Source organism: Moschus berezovskii, chromosome 1 (assembly GCF_049115385.1).
Source record: "Moschus berezovskii isolate FMDL1 chromosome 1, NW_MosBer_1.0, whole genome shotgun sequence".
NCBI classification, from domain to species: domain Eukaryota; kingdom Metazoa; phylum Chordata; class Mammalia; order Artiodactyla; family Moschidae; genus Moschus; species Moschus berezovskii.
In genome coordinates this window covers 16089727-16116996 of record NC_142460.1, presented here as the reverse complement: position 1 = coordinate 16116996, position 27270 = coordinate 16089727, and positions in this window count along the sequence as shown.

Here is a 27270-nt window from a genome sequence, read left to right as displayed (position 1 = left end):
ATTTGTGCTGGAAGGGGAACTTCCGGAATACTTTTGAGCCCTTTAATGGGAATAGGGCCTCTTCTCCAGTTGAGTCCCTAAAGTGTGTTATCTTCTCCAATGGGATGGATATTATTGAACTTTCTGAGTGGTATAAAGTGTGTCAAGTACGCTTTTGCCTTTCAAGCGGTAATGTGGGATTTCTCTTGAGATTCTGCAGCGCAAAAAACCTCATCTCTCATTGAGGGGATAATTTTGTGGTGTTTCTCGAATTGCGGCGGGAAGCTGGGGGTACTTCTTGAGTTGCGACGGGGACCTCAGGAACTCGCTCGGGTTGCTTCAGGGAAGTCAAGTCCACTTTTGTGTGGGAAGGGGAACTTCCGGAATACTTTCGAGCCATTAAAAGGGAATATTGCCTCTTGTCCATTTGAGTCCATAAAATATGTTCTCCTCTCCACTGAGGATGGATGTTAGGGAATATTCTGAATCGCATAAAGGGAGTCAAGTACCCTTTTGCCTTTCAAGCGGGAATGTGGGATTTCTCTTGAGATTCTGCAGCGCAAATTTTCCTCTTCTCGCATTGAGGGGATAACTTTGTGGTGTTTCTCGAATTGAGGCGGGAAGATGGGGGTACTTCTGGAGTTGCGACGGGGACCTCAGGAACTCACTCCAGTTACTCCGGGGAAGTCAGGACCCCTTTTGTTCTTGAAGGGAACTTCCGGATTACTCTGTAGCCCTTTAATGGGAATAGGGCCTCTTCTGGAGTTGAGTCCACAAAGTGTGTTCTCCTCTCCAATGGGGAAGGATGTTAGGGAACTTTCTGAGTGACATAAAGGGAGTCAAGTAAGCTTTTGCCTTTCAATTGGGAATGTGGGATTTCTCTTCAGATTCTGCAGCGCAAAGTTTCCTCCTCTCGCATTGAGGGGATAATTTTGTGGTGTTTCCCGAATTTTGGCGGAAAGCTGGGGGTACTTCTCGAGTTTCAACGGGGACCTCAGGAACTCACTGGAGTTACTTCAGGGAAGTCAGTTCCTCCATTGTGCTGGATGGGTAACTTCCGGATTACTCTCGAGCCCTTTAATGGGAATAGGGGCTCTTCTGGAGTTGAGTCCAAAAATTGAGTATGCCTCTGCAATGGGGACGGATTTTAGGTAACTTTCTGAGGGGCATAAAGTATGCCAAGTTCCCTTTTGCCTTTCAAGCGGGAATGTGGGATTTCCCTTGAGATTCTGCAGCGCAAAATTACCTCATGTCGCATTGAGGGGATAATATTGTGTTGTTTCTCGAGTTGTGGTGGGAAGTAGGGGATACTTCTGGAGTTGAAACGGGAACCTAGGGAACTCTCTCGGTTTGCTCCAGGGAAGTCAAGTTCCCTTTTGTGTTGGAAGGGGAACTTCTTGATTACTCTTGAGCCTTTAAATGGGAATATTGCCTCTTTTCGATTTGAGTCCATGAGGTGTGTTTTCCTCTCCACTGAGGAAGGATGTTAGGGAACATTCTGAGTCGCATAAACGGAGTCAGTACCCTTTTGCCTTTCAAGCCGGAATGTAGGATTTCTCTTGAGATTCTGCAGCGCAAAATTTCCTCATCTCGCAGTGAGGGGAATATTTTGTGGTGTTTCTCGAATTGCGGCGGGACGCTGGGGGTACTTCTTGAGTTTAGATGGCGACCTCAGGAACTCACTCGTGTTTCTTCAGGGAAGTCAGGTCCCCTTTTGTGCTGGAAGGGGAACTTCCGGATTAGTCTTGAGCTCTTTAATGGGAATAGGGCCTCTTCTGGAGTTGAGTCCATAAAGTGTGTATGTCTCTCCAATGGGGACGGATATTAGGGAACATTCTGAGTGGCATAAAGTGTGTCAAGTTCCCTTTTGCTTTCAAGCGGGAAGGCGGAATTTCTCTTGAGATTCTGCAGCAGAAAATTACCTCATCTCGCACTGAGGGGATAATATTGTGTCGTTTCTTGAGTTGGGGCCGGAAACAGGGGATACTTCTGGAGTTGAGACGGGACCCTCTGGAACTCGCTCAGGTTGCTTCAGGGAAGTAAAGTACTTTTTTGTGTTGGAAGGGGAACTTCTTGATTACTCTCGAGCCTTTAAATGGGAATATAGCCTCTTTTCGATTTGAGTCCATGAAGTGTGTTTTCCTCTCCAATGAGGAAGGATGTTAGGGAACATTCTGTGTCTCCTAAAGTGAGTCAGGTACCCTTATGCCTTTCAAGCTGGAATGTGGGATTTCTTTTGCGATTCTGCAGCGCAAGATTTCCTCATCTCACATTGAGGGGATAATTTTGTGGTGTTTCTCGAGTTGTGGCAGGAAGCAGGGAGTACTTCTCTAGTTCCAGCGGGGACCTCAGGAATTCGCTCAGGTTGCTTCAGGTAAGTCAAGTCCCCTTTTGTGTTGGAAGGGGAACTTCCGGATGACTCTCGAGCTGTTAAATGTGAATAATGCCTCTTCTCGATTTGAGTCCATAAAGTGTGTTTTCCTCTCCACTGAGGAAGGTTGTTAGGGAACATTCTGAGTCGCCTAAAGGGAGTCAAGTACCCTTTTGCCCTTCAAGCGGGAATGTGGGATTTCTCGAGATTCTGCAGCGCAAAGTTTCCTCATCTCGCATTGAGGGAATAATTTTGTTGTGTTTCTCGAGTTGCGAAGGGGACCTCAGAAACTTACCCGAGTTACTTCAGGAAATCAGGCCCCTTTTTTCGTGGAAGGAGAACTTCCGGATTACTCTTGAGCCCTTTAATGGGAATAGGGCCTCTTCTGGAGTTGAGTCCATAAAGTGTGTTTTCCTCTCCACTGAGGACAAATGTTAGGGACCATTCTGAGTCGCCTAAAGGGAGTCAAGTAACCTTTTGCCTTTCAAGCGAAAATGTGGGATTTCACTTGAGATTCTGCAGCGCAAAATTTCCTCATCTCACATTGTGGGGATAATTTTGTGGTGTTTCTCGAGTTGCGAATACCTCAGAAACTTACCCGAGTTACTTCAGTGAATCAGGTGCCATTTGTGCTGGAAGGGGATCTTCCGGAATACTTTTGAGCCCTGTAATGGGAATAGGGCCTCTTCTCCAGTTGAGTCCCTAAAGTGTGATTTCCTCTCCAGTGGAGACGGAGCTTAGGGAACTTTCTGAGTGGCATAAAGTGTGTCAAGTAAGCTTTTGCCTTTCAATGGTAATGTGGATTTTCTTTTAAGATTCTGCAGCACAAAATTTCCTCATCTCGCATTGAGGTGATAATTTTCTGGTGTTTCTCCAGTTGTGGTGGGAAGCAGGGGGCACTTCTCTAGCTATGCCGGGCACCTCAGGAACTTGCTCGGGTTGCTTCAGGGAAGTCAAGTCGCCTTTTGTGTTGGAAGGGCAACTTCCGGATTACTGTCAAGACGTTAAAAGGGAATATTGCCTCCTCTCCATTTAAGTCCATAAATTATGTTCTCCTCTACTGAGGATGGATGTTAGGGAACATTCTGAGTCGCCTAAAGGGAGTCAAGTACCCTTCTGCCTTTCAAGCGGGAATGTGGGATTTCTCTTGAGATTCTGCAGCGCAAAATTTCCTCATCTCCCATTGAGGGGATAATTTTGTGGTGTTTCTCGAGTTGCGGCGGGAAGCTGGGGGGACTTCTCGAGTTGCAGCGGGGACCTCAGGAACTCGCTCGGGTTGCTTCAGGGAAGTCAAGTCCTTTTTTGTGTTGGAAGGGGAACTTCTGGATTACTCTCCAGCTGTTAAATGGGAAAAATGCCTCTTCTCGATTTGAGTCCATAAAGTGTGTTTTCCTCTCCACTGAGGAAGAATGTTAGGGAACATTCTGAGTCGCATAAACGGAGTCAGTACCCTTTTGCTTTTCAAGCCGGAATGTGGGATTTCTCTTGAGATTCTCAGCGCAAATTTTCCTCATCTCGCAGTGAGGGGAATATTTTGTGGTGTTTCTCGAATTGCGGCGGTACGCTGGGGGTACTTCTTGAGTTTAGATGGGGACCTCAGGAACTCACTCGAGTTTCTTCAGGGAAGTCAGGTCCCCTTTTGTGCTGGAAGGGGAACTTCCGGATTAGTCTCGAGCCCTTTAATGGGAATAGGGCCTCTTCTGGAGTTGAGTCCATAAAGTGTGTTCTCCTCTCCAATGGGGAAGGATGTTAGGGATCTTTCTGAGTGACATAAAGGGAGTCAAGTACGCTTTTGCCTTTCAATTGGGAATGTTGGATTTCTCTTCAGATTCTGCAGCGCAAAGTTTCCTCATCTCGCATTGAGGGGATAATTTTGTGGTGTTTCCCGAATTTCGGCGGGAAGCTGGGGGTACTTCTCGAGTTTCAACGGGGACCTCAGTAACTCACTGGAGTTACTTTAGGGAAGTCAGTTCCCCTTTAGTGCTGGACGGGGAACTTCTGGATTACTCTCGAGGCCTTTAAGGGAATAGGGGCTCTTCTGGAGTTGAGTCCATAAATTGTGTATGCCTCTGCAATGGGGATGGATTTTAGGGAACTTTCTGAGGAGCATAAAGTATGCCAAGTTCCCTTTTGCCTTTCAAGCGGGAATGTGGGCTTTCTCTTGAGATTCTGCAGCGCAAAATTACCTCATGTCGCATTGCGGGGATAATACTGTGTTGTTTCTCGAGTTGTGGTTTGAAGTAGGGGATACTTCTGTAGTTGAAACGGGAACCTCAGGAACTCTCTCAGGTTGCTCCAGGGAAGTCAAGTCCCCTTTTGTGTTGGAAGGGGAACTTCTTGATTACTCTTGAGCTTTTAAATGGGAATATTGCCTCTTCTCGATTTGACTGCATGAAGAGTGTTCTCCTCTCCACTGAGGATGGATGTTAGGGAACATTCTGATTCTCATAAAGGAAGTCAAAAACCCTTTAGCCTTTCAAGAGGGAATGTTATATTTCTCTTGAGATTCTGCAGAGCAACATTTCTTCATCTCGCATTGAGGTGATAATTTTGTGGTGTATGTCCAGTTGCGGCGGGAAGCTGGGGGTACTTCTCGAGTTGCGATGGGGATATCAGGAACTCGCTCGGGTTTCTTCAGGTAAGGCAGGTCCCGTTTTGTGTTTGAAGGGGAACTTCCGGTTCACTATCGAGCCGTTAAGTGGGAATCGGTCCTCATCTCGAATTGAGTCCATAAAGTGTGCTCTCCTCTCCAATGGGCACTGCTCTGTGAGGGAACTTTCTGAATCGCGTAAAGGGTGTTAAGAGTCCTTTTGCCTTTCAAAAGGGAATGTGGTATTTCTCTTGAGATTCTGCATCGCAAAATTTCCTCATCTCGCACTGAGGGGATAATTTTGTGGTGTTTCTCGAGTTGCGGCTGGAGGCTAGGGTATTTCTCGAGTTGCGACGGGGACCTCAGGAACTCGCTGGTGTTGCTTCAGGGAAGTCAGGTCCCCTTTGGTGTTGGAAGGGGAACTTCCGGTTTACTCTCGAGCCGTTTATTGAGAATAGGGCCTCATCTTGATTTGAGTCCGTAAAGTGTGTTCTCCTGTCCAATGAGGATGGCTGTGTGAGGGAACTTTCTGAGTCGCATAAAGGGTTTCAAGAACCGTTTTGCCTTTCAAGAGGGAATGTGGTATATCTCTTGAGATTCTGTAACGCAAAATTTCCTATTCTTGCATTGAGGGGATATTTTGTGGTGTTTCTCGAGTTGCGGCGGGAAGCTGGGAGTACTTCTCAAGTTGCTATTCGTACCTCAGGAACTCACTCGGGTTTCTTCAGGTAAGGCAGGTCCCCTTTTTGTTGGAAGGGGAACTTCCGATTTACTCTCGAGCAGTTAATTGGCAATAGTGCCTCATTTTTATGGCAGAAAGTGAAGAGGAACTCAAAAGCCTCTTGATGAAAGTGAAAGAGGAGAGTGAAAAGGTTGGCTTGAAGCTCAACATTCAGAAAACAAAGATCATGGCATCTGGTCCCATCACTTCATGGGAAATAGATGGAAAAACAGTGGAAACAGTGTCAGACTTTGTTTTTTTGGGCTCCAAAATCACTGCAGATGCTGATTGCAGCCATGAAATTAAAAGACGCTTGCTCCTTGGAAGGAAAGTCATGACCAACCTTGATAGTATATTAAAAAGCAGAGACATTACTTTGCCGACCAAGGTCCGTCTAGTCAAGGCAATGGTTTTTCCCGTGGTCATGTATGGATGTGAGAGTTGGACTGTGAAGAAAGATGATCGCCGAAGAATCGGGGCTTTTGAACTGTGGTGTTGGAGAAGACTCTTGAGAGTCCCTTATACTGCAAGGAGATCCAACCAGTCCATTCTAAAGGAGATCAATCCTGGATGTTCATTGGAGGGACTGATGCTAAAGCTGAAACTGCAATACTTTGGCCACCTCATGAGACGAGTTGACTCACTGGAAAAGACTCTGATGCTGGGAAAGGTTGGGGGCGGGAGGAGAAGGGGACGACGGAGAATGAGATGGCTGGATGGCATCACCGATTCTGTGGACATGAGTTTGAGTGAACTCCGGGAGTTGGTGATGGACAGGGAGGCCTGGCGTGCTGTGATTCACGGGGTCGCGGAGAGTCGGACACGACTGAGCGACTGAACTGAACTGAACTGACATAAAGTTCGTTCACCTCTCCAATGGGGACTGATGTTAGTGAAATTTCTGAGTCGCATAAAGGATGTCAAGTACCCTTTTGCATTTCAAGAGGGAATGTGGTATTTCTCTTGAGATTCTGCAGCGCAAAATATCCTCATCTCGCATTGAGGAGATAATTTTGTGGTGTATGTCAAGTTGTGGCGGGAATTTTGGATTACTTCTCGTGTTGCGACGGGGACCTCAGGAATTTGCTCGAGTTGCTTCTGGAAAGTCAGGTCCCCTTTTGTGTTGGAAGGGGAACTTCCGGTTTCGTCTGGAGCCGTTAAATGGGAATAGGGCCTCATCTCGAATTGAGTCCATAAAGTGTGCTCTCTTCTCCTATGGGGAATGATATTAGTGAAATTTCTGAGTCGCATAAACGGTATCAAGTACTTTTTGCCTTTCAAGTGGGAATAGTGGTATTTCTCTTGAGATTCTGCAGCCCAAAATTTCCTCTTCTCGCATTGAGGGGATAATTTTGTGGTGTTTCTCTAGTTGCGGCCGGAAGCTTGGGGTACTTCTCTAGTTGCCATGTGGACCTCAAGAACTTGCTTGGGTTTCTTCAGGTAAGGCAGGTCCCCTTTTGTGTCGGAAAGGGCACTTCCGGTTTACTCTCCAGCCATTAAATGGGAATAGGGCTTTATCTCGAATTGAGTCCATAAAGTGTGTTCTCCTCTCCAATGGGGACGGCTGTGTGAGGGTACTTTCTGAGTCGCATAAAGGGTGTCAAGTACCCTTTTGCCTTTCAAGCGGGAATGTGGTATTTCTCTTGAGATTCTGCAGCGCACAATTTCCTCATCTCGCATTGAGGGGATAATTCTGTGGTGTTTGTCGAGTTGCGGTGGGATGCTGGGGGTGCTTCTCGAGTTGCAACGGGGACCTCATGACGTGGCTCGGGTGTCTTCAGGGAAGTCAGGTCCCCTTTTGTGTTGGAACCGGAACTTCCAGTTTACTTTCGAGCCGTTCATTGGGAATAGGGATTCATCTGGAGTTGAGTCCAAAAGGTGTTTTTTCCTCTCCAATGGGTACGGCTCTGTGAGCCAACTTTCTGGGTCACATAAAGTGTGTCAAGTGACCTTTTGCCTTTCAAGCGGGTATGTGGGACTTCTCTTGAAATTTCGGAGCGCAAAATTTCCTCATCTCCCATTGTGGGGATAATTTTGTTGTGTCTCGAGTTTCGGCTTTGATCTGGGCGTACTTCTTGAGTTGCAGCGTGGACCTCAGGAACTCGTTCGTGTTGCTTCAGGGAAGTCAGGTCCCCTTTTTTTGGAAGTGGAACTTCCAGATTACTCTCGAGCCCTTTAATGGGAATAGGTCCTCTTCTAGATTTGAGTCCATGAAGTGTGTTCTCCGTTCCAATAAGTACGGGTGTTAGGAAACTATCTGAATCGCATAAAGTGTGTCAAGTGCCCTTTTGCCTTTCAAGCGGGAATGTGGGATTTCTATTTAATTGTGCAGTGCAAAATTTCCTCATCTCACATTGAGCGGATAATTTTTTGGTGTTTCCCCTTTTGAGGCGGGAAGCTGGGGGTACTTCTCGAGTTGCGACGGGGACCTCAGGAACTCGCTTGTGTTGCTTCAGGGAAGTTAGTCACACTTTTCTACTGGAACGGGAATTTCAGGATTACTCTCAAGCCTTTAAATGGGAATAGGGCCTCTTCCCAAGTTGAGTCCATAAACTGTGTTCTCCTCTCCAATGGGGATGGCTGTGTGAGGGAATTTTCTGAGTCTCATAAAGGGTGTCAAATACAGTTTTGCCTTTCCAGCGGAACGTGGGATTTCTCTTTAATTGTGCAGCGGAATATTTTCCTGATCTCGCATTGAGGGGATAATTTTGTGGTGTTTCTAGAGTTGCGGCGGGAACCTGGTTGAACTCTCAGGTAGTGAACAGGACCTCAGGAATTCTCTCTGGCTGCTTCAGGGAAGTCAGGAACCCTTTTGTGTTGGAAGGGGAATTTCGGGATTACTGTTGAGCCTTTAAATGGGAATAGGGCCTCTTCTCGAGTTAAGTCCGTAAAGTGTGTTTTCCTCTCCAATGGGGACGACTGTTTGAGGGAATTTTTTGAGTCTCACCCGGCTGTGCAAACGGGAGAAATACCAGCCCCACCCGCGCAGACACGAGAGATGCCGGTCCAGGCGGCTAAGACGCCAGACACATGGGCCTTGCCGGCGCAGACGCGAGAGAGGCCTTCCCCACCCGCGCAGACGGGAGAGAACCCGGCCCCGCCCGCTCAGACGCCAGAGACCTCGGCCCTGGCCGCTCAGACGCTAGTGCTGCTGGCGCTGCCCGCGCAGAAGCAAGAGAAGCCGGCCCCGCCTGCGCAGATGCAAGAGACCCTTGCCCCGCCCGCGCAGACGCGAGTGACCCCGGCCCCGCCCGCCCAGATGGGAGAGACCCCGGCCCCGCCCACCAGACGCAGGATACGCAGGCCCCGCCCACGCAGACTGGAGAGAAGCCGGCCCTGGCACAACCGACCATGCAGAGAAGCTCAGCGGTGAGGAGCTACCCCATGACTGAAGCCAGGGCAGGTGGCCAAGAGGAGGTACCCCACCTCCAATAGGCGGTGGCTGTGCGGGGGAGGGCCGACAGGAGGTACTCACATTCAAGTTCAGGAGGGGCGGCCTTGAGGACATACCCCTCATCCAAGGTAAGGTGCAGCAGCTGTGCTTTTTTGGAGCAGCTGTGAAGAGATATCACACACCCAAGGTAAGAGAAACTCAAATCAGATGGTAGGTATTGCGAGGGGGCTTCAGATGGCAGACACACTGAAATCATAATCACAGGAATCTACTCCATCTGATCACATGGACCACAGCCGAATGTGGTCCACTGGAGAAGGGAATGGCAAACCACTTCAGTATATTTGCATTGAGAACCCCATGAACAGTATCAAAGGGCAAAATGACAGGATACTGAATGAGGAATTCCCCAGGTCTGTAGGTGCCCAGTATGCTACTGGAGATCAGTGGAGAAATAACTCTAGAAGGAATGAAGGGATGGAACAAAAGCAAAACCAGTACCCAGTTGTGGATGTGACCGGAGATAGAAGCAAGGTCTGGTGCTGTAAAGAGCAATATTGCATAGGAACCTGGAATGTAAGGTCCAGGAATCAAGGCAAATTGGAAGTGGTCAAACAGGAGATGGCAAGAGTGAACATAGACATTCTAGGAATCAGTGAATTAAAATGGACTGGAATGTGTGAATTGAACTCAGATGACCATTATATATATACTACTGTGGGCAGAAATCCCTTAGAAGAAATGGAGTAGCCATCATGGTCAACAAGAGACTCCGAAATGCAGTACTTGGATGCAATCTTAAAAACGACAGAATGATTTCTGTTCGTTTCCAAGGCAAACCATGCAACATTACAGTAATCCAGGCCTATGCCCCAACCACTAACGCTGTAGAAGCCGAAGTTGAACGGTTCTATGAAGACCTACAAGACCTTTTAGAACTAACACCCAAAAAGATGTCCTTTTCATTATAGGGGACTGGAATGCAAAAGTAGGAAGTCAAGAAACACCTGGAGTAACAGGCAAATTTGGCCTTGGAGCACGGAATGAAGCAGGGCCAAGTCTAATAGAGTCTTGTCAAGAGAACGCACTGGTCATAGCAAACTCCCTCTTCCAACAACACAAGAGAAGACTCTACACGTGGACATCACCAGATGGTCCACACCGAAATCAGATTGATTATATTCTTTGCAGCCAAAGATGGAGAAGCTGTATACAGTTAGCAAAAACAAGACCAGGAGCTGACTGTGGCTCAGATCATGAACTCCTTATTGCCAAATTCAGACTTAAATTGAAGAAAGTAGGGAAAACCCCTAGACCATTCAGATATGACCTCAATCAAATCCCTTACGATTATACAGTGGAAGTGAGAAATAGATTTAAGGCACTAGATCTGATAGATAGAGTGCCTGATGAACTCTGGATGGAGGTTCGTGACATTGTACAGGAGACAGAGACCAAGAGCATCCCCATGGAAAAGAAATGCAAAAAAAAGCAAAATGGCTGTCTGAGGTGGCCTTACAAATAGCTTTGAAAAGAAGAGAAGCGAAAAGCAAAGGAGAAAGGGAAAGATATAAGCATTAGAATGCAGAGTTCCAAAGAATAGCAAGGAGACATAAGAAAGCCTTCCTCAGTGATCAATGCAAAGAAATAGAGGAAAACAACAGAATAGGAAAAACAAGAGATCTCTTCAAGAACATTAGAGATTCCAAGGGAACATTTCATGCAAAGATGGGCTCGATAAAGGACAGAAATGGTATGGACCTAACGGAAGCAGAAGATATTAAGAAGAGGTGGCAAGAATACACAGAAGAACTGTACAAAAGAGATCTTCACGACCAGGATAGTCACGAAAATGTGATCACTGGCCTAGAGCCAGACATCTTGGAATGTGAATTCAAGTGTGCCTTAGAAAGCAACACTACGAACAAAGCTAGTGGAAGTGATGGAATTCCAGTTGAGCTATTTCAAATCTTGAAAGATGATGCTGTGAAAGTGCTGCACTCAATATGCCAACAAATTTGGAAAACTCAGCAGTGGCCACAGGACTGGAAAAGGTCAGTCTTCATTCTAATCCCAAAGAAAGGCAATGCCAAAGAATGCTCAAGCTACCGCACAATTGCACTCATCTCACACGCTAGGACTGATGCTAAAGCTGAAATTGCAATACTTCGGCCACCTCATGCGATGAGTTGACTCACTGGAAAAGATTCTGATGCTAGGAGAGGTTGGGGGCTGGAGGAGAAGGGGCTGACAGAGAATGAGATGGCTGGATAGCATCACCGGCTCTGTGGCCATGAGTTTGAGGGAACTCCGGGTGTTGGTATAGGACAGGGAGGCCTAGCGTACAGTGATTCATGGGGTCGCGGAGAGTCGGACACGATTGAGTGACTGAACTGAACTGAACTGAATAAAGTGTGTCAAATACCCTTTTCCCTTTCAGGCGGGAATGTGGGATTTCTCTTGAAATTCTGCAGCGCAAAATTTCTTCATCTCGCATTGAGGGGATAATTTTGTGGTGTTTCTCGAATTGTGGCGGGAAGCTGGGGGTATTCCTCGAGGTGCGAAGGGGACCTCAGGAACTCACTCGAGTTACTTCAGGGAAGTCAAGTCCCCGATTGTGCTGGAAGGGGAACTTCCGGATTGCTCTCGAGCCGTTAAATGGGAATATTGCCTCTTCTCGATTTGAGTCCTTAAAGTGTGTTCTCCTCTCCACTGAGGACGGATGTTAGGGACCATTCTGATTCGCCTAAAGGGAGTCAAGTTCCCTTTTGCCTTTCAAGTGGGAATGTGGGATTTCTCTTGAGATTCTGCATCGTAAAATTTCCTCATATCGCATTGAGCGGATAATTTTGGGGTGTTTCTCGTGTTGCGGCGGGAAGCTGCGGGTGCTTCTCGAGTTGCGACGGGTACCTCAGGACCGGTTGCTTCAGGGAAGTCAGGTCCCCTTTGGTGTTGGAAGGGGAACCTCCAGTTTCCTCTCGACCCCTTAATTGTGAACAGGGTCTCATCTGGATTTGAGTCCTTAAAGTGTGTTCTCCTAACCAATGGGACGACTGTTGTGTGAACTTTCTGAGTAGAATAAAGATTTTCAAGTACCTTTTTGCCTTTCAAGCGGGAATGTGGTATTTCTCTTGAGATTCTGCATCGTAAAATTTCCTCATCTCGCATTGAGCGGATAATTTTGGGGTGTTTCTCGTGTTGCGGCGGGAAGCTGCGGGTGCTTCTCGAGTTGCGACGGGCACCTCAGGACCGGTTGCTTCAGGGAAGTCAGGTCCCCTTTGGTGTTGGAAGGGGAACTTCCAGTTACCTCTCGACCCCTTATTTGTGAACAGAGTCTCATCTGGAATTGAGTCCTTAAAGTGTGTTCTCCTAACCAATGGGACGACTGTTGTGTGAACTTTCTGAGTAGAATAAAGATTTTCAAGTACCTTATTGCCTTTCAAGAGGGAATGTGGTATTTCTCTTGAGATTCTGCATTGCAAAATTTCCTCATCTCGCATTGAGGGGATAATTTTGGGGCGCTTCTCGAGTTGCGAAGGGGACCTCAGGAATTCCCTTGGGTTGCTTCAGGGAAGTCAGATCCCCTTTGGTGTTGGAAGGGGAACTTCCGGGTTCCTCATGAGCCCTTAAATGTGCACAGGGGCTCATCTCGAATTGAGTCCATAAAGTGTGTTCTCTCTAAAGGGGACGGCTGTGTGAGGGAACTTTCTGAGTTGAATAAAGGGTGTCAAGTACCTTTTTGCCTTTCAAGAGAGAATGTGATATTTCTCTTGAGATGCTGCATCGCAAAATTTACTCATCTCGCATTGAGGGGTTAATTTTGAGCTGTTTCTCGAGTTGCGGCGGGAAGCTGGGGATGCTTCTCGAGTTGCCACGGGGACCTCAGGAACTCGCTGGGGTTGCTTCAGGGAAGTCAGGTCCCCTTTGGTGTTGGAAGGGGAACTTCCGGGTTCCTCTCGAGCACTTTAATGTGCACAGGGGCTCATCTCGAATTGAGTAAATGAAGTGTATACTCCTCTCAAATGGGACGGTTGTGTGAGGGAACTTTCTGACTCGAATAAAGGGTGTCAAGTGCCTTTTTGCCTTTCAAGAAGGAATGTGGTATTTCTCTTGAGATGCTGCATCGCAAAATTTCCTCATCTCGCATGGAGGGGATAATTTTGGGGTGTTTTTCGAGTTGCGGCGGGAAACGGGGGTGCTTCTCGACTTGTGACGGGGGCCTCAGGAACTCGCTGTGGTTGCTTCAGGAAGTGAGGTCCCCTTTGGTGTTGGAAGGGGAACTTCCGGGTTCCTCTCGAGCCCTTCAATGTGCACAGGGGCTCATCTCAAATTGAGTCCATCAACTGTGATCTCCTCTCCAATGGGGACGGCTGTGTGAGGGAACTTTCTGAGTCTAATAAAGGGTGTCAAGTACCTTTTTGCCTTTCAAGAGGGAATGTGGTATTTCTTTTGAGATGCTGCACCGCAAAATTTCCTCATCTCTCATTAGGGGATAATTTTGGTGTGTTTCTCGAGTTGCGGCGGGAAGCTCGGGAACTTCAAGTGTTGAGACGGGGAACTCAGGAACTCGCTGGTGTTCCTTCCGGGAAGTCAGGTCCCCTTTGGTGTTGGAAGGGGAACTTCCGGGTTCCTCTCGAGCCCTTAAATGTGCACAGGGGCTCATCTCAAATTGAGTCCATAAAGTGTGTTCTCCTATAAAAGGGGACAGCTGTGTGAGGGACCTTTCTGAGTCGAATAAAGGGTGTCAAGTACCTATTTGCCTTTCAAGAGGGAATGTGGTATTTCCCTTCAGATGCTGCATCACAAAATTTCCTCATCTCACATTGAGGGGATAATTTTGGGGTATTTCTCGAGTTGCTGCGGGAAGATGGGTGTGTTTCTCGAGTCGTGACGGGGACCGCAGGAACTCGCTGGGGTTGCTTCAGGGAAGTCAGGTCCCCTTTGGTGTTGGAAGGGGAACTTCCGGGTTCCTCTCGAGCCCTTCAATGTGCACAGGGGCTCCTCTCTAATTGAGTCCGTAAAGTGTGATCTCCTCTCCAAAGGGACAGCTGTGTGAGGGAACTTTCTGAGTCGAATAAAGGGTGTCAAGTAACTTTTTGCCTTTCAAGAGGGAATGTGGTATTTCTCTGGAGATGCTGCATCGCCAAATTTCCCCAACTCGCATGGAGCGGATAATTTTGGGGTGTTTCTCGAGTGGCGGCGGGAAGCTGGGGGTGCTTCTCGAGTTGCGACGGGGACCTCAGGAACTCGCTGGGGTTGCTTCAGGGAAGTCTGGTCACGTTTGGTGTTGGAAGGGGAACTTCCGGTTTCCTCTCGAGCCCTTCAATGTGCACAGGGGCTCCTCTCGAATTGAGTCCATGAAGTGTGTTCTCCTCTCCTTAGGAGACGGCTGTGTGAGGGAATTTTCTGAGGCGAAAAAAGGGTGTCAAGTATCTTTTTGCCTTTCAAGAGGGAATGTGGTATTTCTCTGGAGATGCTGCATCGCCAAATTTCCTCATCTCGCATGGAGGGGATAATTTTGGTGTGTTTCTCGAGTTGCGGCTGGAAGCTGCGTGTGCTTCTCGAGTTGCGACGGGGACCTCAGGATCTCGCTGGGGTTGCTTCACGGAATCAGGTCCCTTTTGTTGTTGGAAGGGGAACTTCCGGTTACCTCTCGAGGCCTTCAATGTGCACAGGGGCTCCTCTCTATTTGACTCCGTAAAGTGTCTTCTACTCTCCAAAGGGAAAAGCTGTATGAGGGAACTTTCTGAGTCGCAGAAAGGGTCTCAAGTACCTTTTTACCTTTCAAGAGGGTATGTGGTATTTCTCTTGAGATTCTGCATAGCAAAATTTCCTCATCTCGCATTGAGGGGATAATTTTGTGGTGTTGGTCATGTTGCCGACGGAAGCAGTGATTATTTCTCGAGTTGCGACGGGTCCTCAGGAACTCACTCACTTGCTTCAGTGAAGTCAAGTCCCCTTTGGTTTTGCAAGGGGAACTTCCGGATTACTCTCGTGCCGTTAAATGGGAATATTAGCTCTTCTCGATTTCAGTCCATAAAGTGTGTTCTCCTCTCCACTGAGGACGGATGTTAGGGACCATTCTGAGTCGCCTAAACTGTGTCAAATACCCTTTTACCTTTAAAGCGGGAATGTGGGATTTCTCTTGAGATTCTGCAGCGCAAAATTTCCTCATCTCACATTGTGGGGATAATTATGTGGTGTTTCTCCAGTTGCGATGGGGACCTCAGAAACTTACTCGAGTTACTTCAGGGAATCGGGTCACATTTGTGCTGGAAGGGGCACTTCCGGATTACTCTCAAGCCCTTTAATGGGAATAGGGCCTCTTTTGTAGTTTAGTCCATAAAGTGTGTTATTCTCTCCAATGGGGACGGATATTTTTGAACTTACTGAGTGGCATAAAGTGTGTCAAGTACCCTTTTGCCTTTCAAGCGGGAATGTGGGATATCTCTTGAGATTCCGCAGCGCAAAATAACCTCATCTCACATTTAGGGGATAATTTTGTGGTGTTTCTCCAGTTGTGGTGGGAAGCAGGGGGCACTTCTCTAGCTATGGCGGGGACCTCAGGAACTTGCTCGGGTTGCTTCAGGGAAGTCAAGTCGCCTTTTGTTTTGGAAGGGGAACTTCCGGATTAATGTCGAGATGTTAAAAGTGAATATTGCCTCCTCTCCATTTGAGTCCATAAAATATGTTCTCCTCTCCACTGAGGATGGATGTTAGGGAACATTATGAGTCGCCTAAAGGGAGTCAAGTATTCTTTTGACTTTCAAGCGGGAAAGTGGGATTTCTCTTGAGATTCTGCAGCGCAAAATTTCCTCATCTCGCATTGAGGGGATAATTTTCGGGTGTTTCTGGAGTTGCGACGGGAAGCTCGGGGTGCTTCTCGAGTTGCGACAGGGATCTCAGGAACTCTCTGGGGTTGCTTCAGGGAAGTCAGGTCCCCTTTGGTGTTGGAAGGGGAAGTTCCGGTTTCCCCTCGAGCCCTCAAATGTGAACAGGGACTTATCACGAATTGAGTCCGTAAAGTGTGTTCTCCTCTCCAAAGGGGACGGCTGTGTGAGGCAACTTTCTGAGTCGAATAAATGGTGTCAAGTACCTCTTTGCCTTTCCAGAGGGAATGTGGTATTTCTCGTGAGATGCTGCATCGCCAAAATTCCTCATCTCGCATGGAGGGTATAATTTTGGAGTGTTTCTCGAGTTGCGGCGGGAAACTGGGGGTGCTACTCTAGTTGCGACGGGGACCTCAGGAACTCGCTGGGGTTGCTTCAGGGAATTCAGGTCCCCTTTGGTGTTGGAAGGGGAACATCCGGTTTCCTCTCGAGCCCTTCAATGTTTACAGGGGCTCCTCTCGAATTGAGTCCGTAAAGGGTGTTCTCCTCTCCAAAGGGGACGGCTGTGTGAGGGAACCTTCTGCGTCGAATAAAGGGTGTCAAGTACCTTTTTGCCTTTCCTGAAGGAATGTGGTATTTCTCGTGAGATGCTGCATCGCCAAATTTCCTCATCTCGCATGGAGGCGATAATTTTCGGGTGTTTCTCGAGTTGCGGCGGGAAGCTGGGGGTGCTTCTCGAGTTACGACGGGGACCTGAGGAACTCGCTGGGGTTGCTTCAGGGAAGTCAGGTCCCCTTTGTTGTTGGAAGTGGAACTTCCGGTTTCCTCTCGAGCCCTTCAATGTGCACAGGGGCTCCCCTCGAATTGAGTCCGTAAAGTGTGTTCTCCTGCCCAAAGGGGACGACTGTGTGAGGGAACTTTCTGAGTCGAATACTGGGTGTCAAGTACCTTTTTGCCTTTCCAGAGGGAATGTGGTATTTCTCTTGAGATGCTGCATCGCCAAATGTCCTCATCTCGCATGGAGGGGATAATTTTGGGGTGATTCTCGACTTGCGGCGGGAAGCTGGGGGTGCTTCGCGAGTTGCGACGGGGACCTCAGGAACTCGCTGGGGTTGCTTCAGGGAAGTCTGGTCCCCTTTGGTGTTGGAAGGGGAACTTCCGGTTTCCTCTCGAGCCCTTCAATGTGCACAGGAGCTCCTCTCGAATTGAGTCCGTAAAGTGTGTTCTCCTCTCCAAAGGGGACGGCTGTGTGAGGGAACTTTCTGAGTCGAATAAATGGTGTCAAGTACCTCTTTGCCTTTACAGAGGGAATGTGGTATTTCTCGTGAGATGCTGCATCGCCAAATTTCCTCATCTCGCATGGAGGGGATAATTTTGGAGTGTTTCTCAAGTTGCGGCGGGAAGCTGGGGGTGCTACTCTAGTTGCGACGGGGACCTCAGGAACTCGCTGGGGTTGCTTCAGGGAAGTCAAGTACCCTTTGGTGTTGGAAGGGGAACTTCCGGTTTACTCTCAAGCCCTTCAATGTTTAAAGGGGCTTCTCTCGAATTGAGTCCGTAAAGTGTGTTCTCCTCTCCAAAGGGGACGGCTGTGTGAGGGAACTTTCTGCGTCGAATAAAGGGTGTCAAGTACCTTTTTGCCTTTCCAGAAGGAATGTTGTATTTCTCGTGAGATGCTGCATCGCCAAATTTCCTCATCTCGGATGGAGGCGATAATTTTCGGGTGTTTCTCGAGTTGCGGCGGGAAACTGGGGGTGCTTCTCGAGTTAAGACGGGGACCTCAGGAACTCGCTGGGGTTGCTTCAGGGAAGTCAGGTCCCCTTTGTTGTTGGAAGTGGAACTTCCGGTTTCCTCTCGAGCCCTTCAATGTGCACAGGGGCTCCCCTCGAATTGAGTCCGTAAAGTGTGTTCTCCTTTCCAAAGGGGACGACTGTGTGAGGAACTTTCTGAGTCGAATACTGGGTGTCAAGTACCTTTTTGCCTTTCCAGAGGGAATGTGGTATTTCTCTTGAGATGCTGCATCGCCAAATTTCCTCATCTCGCATGGAGGGGATAATTTTGGGGTGATTCTCGAGTTGCGGCGGGAAGCTGGGTGTGCTACTCGAGTTGCGACGGGGACCTCAGGAACTCGCTGGGGTTGCTTCAGGGAAGTCAGGTCCCCTTTGGTGTTGGAAGGGGAACTTCCGGTTTCCTCTCGAGCCCTTCAATGTGCACAGGGGCTCCTCTCGAATTGAGTCCGTAAAGTGTGTTCTGCTCTCCAAAGGGGACGGCTGTGTGAGGGAACTTTCTGAGTCGAATAAAGGTGTCAAGTATCTTTTTGCCTTTCCAGAGGGAATGTGCTATTTCTCTTGAGATGCTGCATCGCCAAATTTCCTCATCTCGCATGAAGGGGATAATTTTGAGGTGTATCTCGAGTTGCGGCGAGCAGCTGCGGTTGCTTCTCGAGTTGCGACGGGGACCTCAGGAACTCGCTGGCGTTGCTTCAGGCAAGTCAGGTCCCCTTTGGTGTTGGAAGGGTAACTTCCGGTTTCCTCTCGAGCCCTTTAATGTGCACAGGGGCTCCTCTCGAATTGAGTCCTTAAAGTGTGTTCTCCTCTCCAAAGGGAACGGCTGTGTGAGGGAACTTTCTGAGTCGAAAAAAGGGTGTCAAGTACCTTTTTGCCTTTCCAGAGGGAATGTGGTATTTCTCGTGAGATGCTGTATCTCCCAATTTCCTCATCTCGCATGGAGGGGAGAATTTTGGGCTGTTTCTCGAGTTGCGGCGGGAAGCTGGGGTTGCTTCAGGAGTTGCGACGGGGACCTCAGGAAGTCGCTGGGGTTGCTTCAGGGAAGTCAGGTCCCATTTGGTGTTGGAAGGGGAACTTCCGGTTTCCTCTCAAGCCCTTCAATGTGCACAGGGGCTCCTTTCAAATTGAGTCCGTAAAGTGTGTTCTCCTCTCCATAGGGGACGGCTGTGTAAGGGAACTTTCTGAGTCGAATAAAGGGTGTCAAGTACATTTTTGCCTTTCCAGAGGGAATGAGGTATTTCTCGAGAGGTGCTGCATCGCCAAATTTCCTCATCTCGCATGGAGGGGATAATTTTGGGCTGTTTCTCGAGTTGCGGCGGGAAGCTGGGGGTGCTTCTCGAGTTGCGACGGTGACCTCAGGAACTCGCTGGGGTTGCTTCAGGAAAGTCAGGTCCCCTTTGGTGTTGGAAGGGGAACTTCCGGTTTCCTCTCGAGCCCTTCAATGTGCACAGGGGCTCCTCTCGAATTGAGTCCGTAAAGTGTGTTCTCCTCTCCAAAGGGGTCGGCTGTGTGAGGGAACTTTCTGAGTCGAATAAAGGGTGTCAAGTAACTTTTTGCCTTTCCAGAGGCAATGTGGTATTTCTCGTGAGATGCTGCATCGCCAAATTTCCTCATCTCGCATTGAGGGGATAATTTTGGTGTGTTTCTGGAGTTGCGGCGGGAAGCTGGGGGTGCTTCTCGAGTTGCGACGGGGACCTCAGGAACTCGCTGGGTTGCGTCAGGGAAGTCAGGTCACCTTTGGTGTTGGAAGGGGAACTTCCGGTTTCCTCTCGAGCCCTTCAATGTGCACAGGGGATTCTCTCGAATTGAGTTCGTAAAGTGTGTTCTCCTCTCCAAAGGGGATGGCTGTGTGAGGGAACTTTCTGAGTCGAATAAAGGGTGTCAAGTACCTTTTTACCTTTCCAGAGGGAATGTGGTATTTCTCGTGAGATGCTGCATCGCCAAATTTCCTCATCTCGCATGGAGGGGACAATTTTGGTGTGTTTCTCGAGTTGCGGCCGGAAGCTGGGGGTGCTTCTCGAGTTGCGACGGGGACCTCAGGAACTCGCTGGGGTTGCTTCAGGGAAGTCAGGTCCCCTTTGGTGTTGGAAGGGGAACTTCCGGTTTCCTCTCGAGCCCTTCAATGTGCACAGGGGCTCCTCTCGAATTGAGTCCGTAAAGTGTGTTCTCCTCTCCAAAGGGTACGGCTGTGTGAGGGAACATTCTGAGTCGAATAAAGGGTGTCAAGTCCCTTTTTGCCTTTCCAGAGGGAATGTGGTATTTCTCGTGAGATGCTGTATCTCCAAATTTCCTCATGTCGCATGGAGGGGAGAATTTTGGGCTGTTTCTCGAGTTGCGGCGGGAAGCTGGGGTTGCTTCAGGAGTTGCGACGGGGACCTCAGGAAGTCGCTGGGGTTGCTTCAGAGAAGTCAGGTCCCATTTGGTGTTGGAAGGGGAACTTCCGGTTTCCTCTCGAGCCCTTCAATGTGCACAGGGGCTCCTCTCGAATTGAGTCCGTAAAGTGTGTTCTCCTCCCCAAATGGGACGGCTGTGTGAGGGAACTTTGTGAGTCGAATAAAGGGTGTCAAGTACCTTTTTGCCTTTCCAGAGGGAATGTGGTATTTCTCGTGAGATGCTGCATCGCCAAATTTCCTCATCTCGCATGTAGGGGAGAATTTTGGGGTGTTTCTCGAGTTGCGGCGGGAAGCTGGATGTGCTTCTCTTGTTGTGACGGTGACCTCAGGAACTCGCTGGGGTTGCTTCAGGGAAATCAGGTCCCCTTTGGTGTTGGAAGGCGAAGTTCCGGTTTCCTCTCGAGCCCTTCAATGTGCACAGTGGCTCCCCTCGAATTGAGTCCGTAAAGTGTGTTCTCTGCAAAGGAGACGGCTGTGTGAGGGAACTTTCTGAGTCGAATACAGGGTGTCAAGTCCCTTTTTGCCTTTCCAGAGGGAATGTGGTATTTCTCGTGAGATGCTGCATCGCCAAATTTCCTCATCTCTCATGGAGGGGATAATTTTGGGGTGTTTCTCGAATTGCGGCGGAAAGCTGGGGGTGCTTCACGAGTTGCGACGGGGACACCAGGAACTCGCTGGCGATGCTTCAGGGAAGTCAAGTCCACTTTGGTGTTGTAAGGGGAACTTCCGGTTTCCTCTCGAGCCCTTAAATGTGTACAGGGGCTCCCCTCGAATTGAGTCCATAAAGTGTGTTCTCTCCAAAGGAGACGGCTGTGTGAGGGAACTTTGTGAGTCGAATAAAGGGTGTCAAGTACCTTTTTGCCTTTCCAGAGGGAATGTGGTATTTCTCTTGAGATGCTGCTTCACCAAATTTCCTCAACTCGCATGGAGGGGATAATTTTGGGGTGTTTCTCGAGTTGCGGCGGGAAAATGGGCGTGCTTCTCGAGTTTCGACAGGGACCTCAGGAACTCGCTGGGGTTGCTTCAGGGAAGTCAGGTCCCCTTAGCTGTTGGAAGGGGAACTTCCGTTTTCCTCTCGAGCCCTTCAATGTGCACAGGGGCTCCTCTCGAATTGAGTCCGTAAAGTGTGTTCTCATCTCCAAAGGGGACGGCTGTGTGAGGGAATTTTCTGAGTCGAATACAGGGTGTCAAGTACCTTTTAGCCTTTCGATAGGAAATGTGGTATTTCTCTTGAGATGCTGCATGGCCAAATTTCCCCATCTCTCCTGGAGGGGATAATTTTGGGGTGTTTCTCGAGTTGCGGCGGGTAACTGGGGGTGCTTCTCGAGTTTAGACAGGGACCTCAGGAACTCGCTGGGGTTGCTTCAGGGAAGTCAGGTCCCCTTTGGTGTTGGAAGGGGAACTTCCAGTTTCCTCTCGAGCCCTTCAATGTGCACAGGGGCTCATCTCGAATTAAGTCCAAAAAGTGTGTTCTCCTCTCCACAGAGGACGGCTGAGTGATGGAACTTTCTGAGTCGAATAAAGGGTGTCAAGTACCTTTTTGCCTTTCTAGAGTGAATGTGGTATTTCTCTTGAGATGCTGCATCGCCAAAATTCCTCATCTCGCATGGAGGGGATAATTTTGGGGTGTTTCTCGAGTTGCGGCGGGAAGCTGGGGGTGCGTCCCGAGTTGCGACGGGGACCTCAGGAACTCGCTGGGGTTGTTACAGGGAAGTCAGGTCCCCTTTGGTGTTGGAAGGGGAACTTCCGGTTTCCTCTCGAGCCCTTCAATGTGCACAGGGGCTCCTGTCGAATTGATTCCATAAAGTGTGTTCTCCTCTCCAATCGGGTCGGCTGTGTGAGGGAACATTCTTAGTCGAATAAAGGGTGTCAAGTACCTTTTTGCCTTTCCAGAGGGAATCTGGTATTTTTCTTGAGATGCTGCATCGCCAAATTTCCTCATCTCACATGGAGGGGATAATTTTGGGGTGTTTCTCGAGTTGCGGCGGGAACCTGGGGGTGCTTCTCGAGTTGCGGCGGGGACTCAGGAACTCGCTGGGGTTTCTTCAGGGAAGTCAGGTCCCCTTTTGTGTTGGAAGGGCAATTTCCGATTTCCTCTTGAGCCCTTCAATGTGCACAGGGGCTCCTCTCGAATTGAGTCCGTAAAGTGTGTTCTCCTCTCCAAGGGGACTGCTGTGTGAGGGAACGTTCTGAGTCGAAGAAATGATGTCAAGAACCTTGTTGCCTTTCCAGAGGGAATGTGGTATTTCCCTTGAGATGCTGCATCGCCAAATTGACTCATCTCCCATGGAGGGGATAATTTGGGGTGTTTCTCGAGTTGCGGCGGGAAGCTAGGGGTGCTTCTCGAGTGGCGACGGGGACCTCAGAAAATCGCTGGGGTTGCTTCAGGATGTCAGGTCCCCTTTGCTTTTGGAAGGGGAACTTCCGGTTTAGTCTCGAGCCCTTCAATGTGCACAGGGGCTCCTCTCGAATTGAGTCCGTAAAGTGTGTTCTCCTCTCCAAAGGGGACGGCTGTGTGAGGGAACATTCTGAGTCGAATAGACGGTGTCAAGTACCATTTTGCCTTTCCAGAGGGAATGTGGAATTTCACTTGAGATGCTGCATCGCCAAATTTCCTCATCTCGCATGGAGGGGATAATTTTGGGGTGTTTCTCGAGTTGCGGCCGGAAGCTGGGAGTGCTTCTTGAGTTGCGACGGGGACCTCAGGAACTCGCTGGGGTTTCTTCAGGGAAGTCAGGTCCCCATTTGTGTTTTAAGGGGAACTTCCGTTTTCCTCTCGAGCCCTTCAATGTGCACAGGCGCTCCTCTCGTATTGATTCCGTAAAGTGTGTTCTCGGCTCCAATCGAGACGGCTGTTTGAGGGAAATTTCTGAGTCGAATAAAGTGTGTCAAGTACCCTTTTTGCCTTTCCAGAGGGAATGTGTTATTTCTCTTGAGATGCTGCATCGCCAAATTTCCTCACCTCGCATGGAGGGGATAATTTTGGGGTGTTTCTCGAGTTGCGGCGTGAAGCTGTGGGTGCTTCTCGAGTTTTGACGTGGACCTCAGGAACTCGCTGGGGTTGCTTCAGGGAAGTCAGGTCCCCTTTGGTGTTGGAAGGGGAACTGCCGGTTTTCTCTCGAGCCCTTCAATGTGCACAGGGTCTCCTCTCGAACTGAGTCCGTAAAGTGTGTTCTGCTTTCCAAAGGGGACGGCTGTGTGAGGGAACTTTCTGAGTCGAATACAGGGTGTCAAGTATTTTTTGCCTTTCCAGAGGGAATGTGGTATATCTCTTGAGATGCAGCATCGCCAAATTTCCTCACCTCTCATGGTGGGGAATATTTTGGGGTGTTTCTCGATTTGCTACAGGAAGCTGGGGGTGCTTCTCGAGTTGCGACGGGGACCTCAGGAACTCTCTGGGGTTGCTTCAGGGAAGTCAGGTCCCCTTTGGTATTGGAAGGGGAACTTCCGGTTTACTCTCGAGCCCTTCAATGTGCACAGGGTTTCCTCTCGAATTGAGTCCGTAAAGTGTGTTCTCCTCTCCAAAGGGGACAGCTGTGTGAGGGAACTTTCTGAGTCGAATAAAGGGTGTCAAATACCGTTTTGCCTTTCCAGACGGAATGTGGTATTTTTCTTGAGATGCTGCATCGCCAAATTTCCTCATCTCGCATGGAGGGGATAATTTTGGTGTGTTTCTCGAGTTGCGGCGGGAAGCTGGGGGTGCGTCCCGAGTTGCGACGGGGACCACAGGAACTCGCTGGGGTTGCTACAGGGAAGTCAGGTCCCCTTTCCTGTTGGAAGGGGAAAAACTTCCGTATCCTCTCGAGCCCTTCAGTGTGCACAGGTTCTCCTCTCGAATTGAGTCCGTAAAGTGTGTTCTCCTCTCCAAATGGGACGGCTGAGTGAGGGAACTTTCTGAGTCGCATAAAGGGTGTCAAGTACATTTTTGCCTTCCAGAGGGAATGTGGTATTTCTCTTGAGATGCTGCATCACCAAATTTCCTCATCTCGCATGGAGGGGATAATTTTGGGGTGTATCTCGAGTTGCGGCGGGAAGCTGGGGGTGCGACCCGAGTTGCGACGGGGAACGCAGGAACGCGCTGGGGTTGGTTCAGGGAAGTCAGGTCCCCTTTGGTGTTGGAAGGGGAACTTCCGGTTTCATCTCGAGCCCTTCAATGTGCACAGGGTCTCCTCTCGAATTGAGTCCATAAAGTGTGTTCTCCGCTCCAAAGGGGACGGCTGTGTGAGGGAACTTATTGAGTCGAAACAGGGTGTCAAGTATCTTTTTGCCTTTCCAGAGGGAATGTGGTATTTCTCTTGAGATGCTGCATCGCCAAATTTCCTCACCTCGCATGGAAGGGATAATTTTAGGGTGTTTCTCGATTTGCGGCGGGAAGCTGGGGGTGCTTCTCGAGTTGCGACGGGGACCTCAGGAACTCGATGGTTTTGCTTCAGGGAAGTCAGGTGCCTTTGGGGTTGGAAGGGCAACTTCCGGTTTCCTCTCGAGCCATTCAATGTGCACAGGGGTTCCTCTCGAATTGAGTCCGTAAAGTGTGTTCTCCTCTCCAAAGGGGACGGCTGTGTGAGGGAACTTTCTGAGTCGAATAAAGGGTGTCAAGTAACTTTTTGCCTTTCCAGAGGGAATGTGGTATTTTTCTTGAGATGCTGCATCGCCAAATTTCCTCATCTCGCATGGAGGGGATAATTTTGGGGTGTTTCTCGAGTTTCGGCGGGGATCTAGGGGTGCTTCTCCAGTTGCGACGGGTACCTCAGGAACTCGCTGGGGTTGTTTCAGGGAAGTCAGGTCCCCTTTGGTGTTGGAACGGGAACTTCCGGTTTTCTCTCGAGCCCTTCAATGTGCACAGGGGCTCCTCTCGAATTGAGTCCGTAAAGTGTGTTCTTCTCTCCAAAGGGGACCACTGTGTGAGGGAAATTTCTGAGTCGTATAAAGGGTGTCAAGTACCGTTTTGCCTTTCCAGAGGGAATGTGCTATTTCTCTTGAGATGCTGCATCGCCATATTTCCTCATCTCGCATGGAGGGGATAATTTTGGAGTGTATCTCGAGTTCCGGCGGGAAGCTGGGGGTGCTCCTCGAGTTGTGACGGGGACCTCAAGAACTCGCTGGGGTTGATTCAGGGAAGTCAGGTCCCCTTTGGTGTTGGAAGGGGAACTTCCGGTTTCCTCTCGAGCCCTTCAATGTGCACAGGGGCTACTCTCGAATTGAGTCCGTAAAGTGTGTTCTCCTCTGCAAAGGAGACGGCTGTGTGAGGGAACATTCTGAGTCGAATAAAGGGTGTCAAGTACCTTTTTGCCTTTCCAGAGGGAATGTGGTATTTCTCTTAGATGCTGCATGGCCAAATTTCCTCATCTCGCCTGGATGGGATAATTTTGGTGTGTTTCTCGAATTGCGGCGGGAAACTGGGGGTGCTTCTCGAGTTGCGACAGGGACCTCAGGAACTCGCTGGGGTTGCTTCAGGGAAGTCAGGTCCCCTTTGCTGTTGGAAGGGGAACTTCCGGTTTTCTCTCGAGCCCTTCAATGTGCACAGGGGCTCCTCTCGAATTGAGTCCGTAAAGTGTGTTCTCCTCTCCAAAGAGGACGGCTGTGTGAGGGAAATTTTTGTGTCGAATACAGGGTGTCAAGTACCTTTTTGCCTTTCCAGAGGGAATGTGGTATTTCTCTTGAGATGCTGCATTGCCAAATTTCCTCATCTCCCATGGAGGGGATAATTTTGGGGTGTTTCTCGAGTTACGGCAGGAAGCTGGGAGTGCTTCTTGAGTTGCGACGGGGACCTCAGGAACTCGCTGGGGTTTCTTCAGGGAAATCAGGTCCCCATTTGTGTTTTAAGGGGAACTTCCGTTTTCCTCTCGAGCCCTTCAATGTGCACAGGGGCTCCTCTCCAATTGATTCCGTAAAGTGTGTCCTAGGCTCCAATCGAGACGGCTGTTTGAGGGAAATTTCTGAGTCGAATCAAGTGTGTCAAGTACCTTTTTTGCCTTTCCAGAGGGAATGTGGTATTTCTCTTGAGATGCTGCATCGCCAAATTTCCTCATCTCGCATGGAGGGGATAATTTTGGAGTGTTTCTCGAGTTACTGCGGGAAGCTGGAGGTGCTTCTCGAGTTGCGATGGGGACCTCAGGAACTCGCTGGGGTTGCTTCAGTAAAGTCAGGTCCCCTTTGGTGTTGGAAGGAGACCTGCCGGTTTCCTCTCGAGCCCTAAAATGTGCACAGGGTCTCCTCTCGAATTGAGACCGTAAAGTGTGTTCTCCTCTCCAAAGGGGACGGCTGTGTGAGGGAACTTTCTGAGTCGAATACAGGGTGTCAAGAACCTTTTTGCCTTTCCAGAGGGAATGTGGTATTTCTCTTGTAATGCTGCATCGCCAAATTTCCTCAACTCGCATGGAGGGTATAATTTTGGGGTGTTTCTCGAGTTGCGGCGGGAAGCTGGGGGTGCGTCCCGAGATGCGACGGGGACCACAGGAACTCGCTGGGGTTGCTACAGGGAAGTCAGTTCCCCTTTCCTGTTGGAAGGGGAACAACTTCCGGTGTCCTCTCGAGCCCTTCAATGTGCACAGGGGCTCCTCTCTAATTGAGTCCGTAAAGTGTGTTCTCCTGTCCAAAGGGGACGGCTGAGTGAGGGAACTTTCTGAGTCGAATAAAGGGTGTCAAGTACCTTTTTACCTTTCCAGAGGGAATGTGGTATTTCTCTTGAGATGCTGCATCGCCAAATTTCCTCATCTCGCATGGAGGGGATAATTTTGGGGTGTTTCTCGAGTTGCGGCGGGAAGCTGGGGGTGCATCCGGAGTTGAGACGGGGACCGCAGGAACTCGCTGGGGTTGCTTCAGGGAAGTCAGGTCCCCTTAGTTGTTGGAAGGGGAACTTCCGGTTTCGTCGCGAGCCCTTCAATGTGCACAGGGGCTCCTCTCGAATTGAGTCCGTAAAGTGTGTTCTCCTCTCTAAAGGGGACGGCTGTGTGAGGGAACTTTCTGAGTCGAATAAAGGGTGTCAAGTACCTTTTTGCCATTCCAGAGGGAATGTGGTATTTCTCGTTGATGCTGCATCGCCAATTTCCTCATCTCGCATGAAGGGGATAATTTTGGGGTGTTTGTGTAGTTGCGGCGGGAAGCTGGGGGTGCTTCTCGAGTTGTGACGGGGATCTCAGGAACTCGCTGGGGTTGTTTCAGGGAAGTCAGGTCCCCTTTGGTGTTGGAAGGGGAACTTCCGGTTTCCC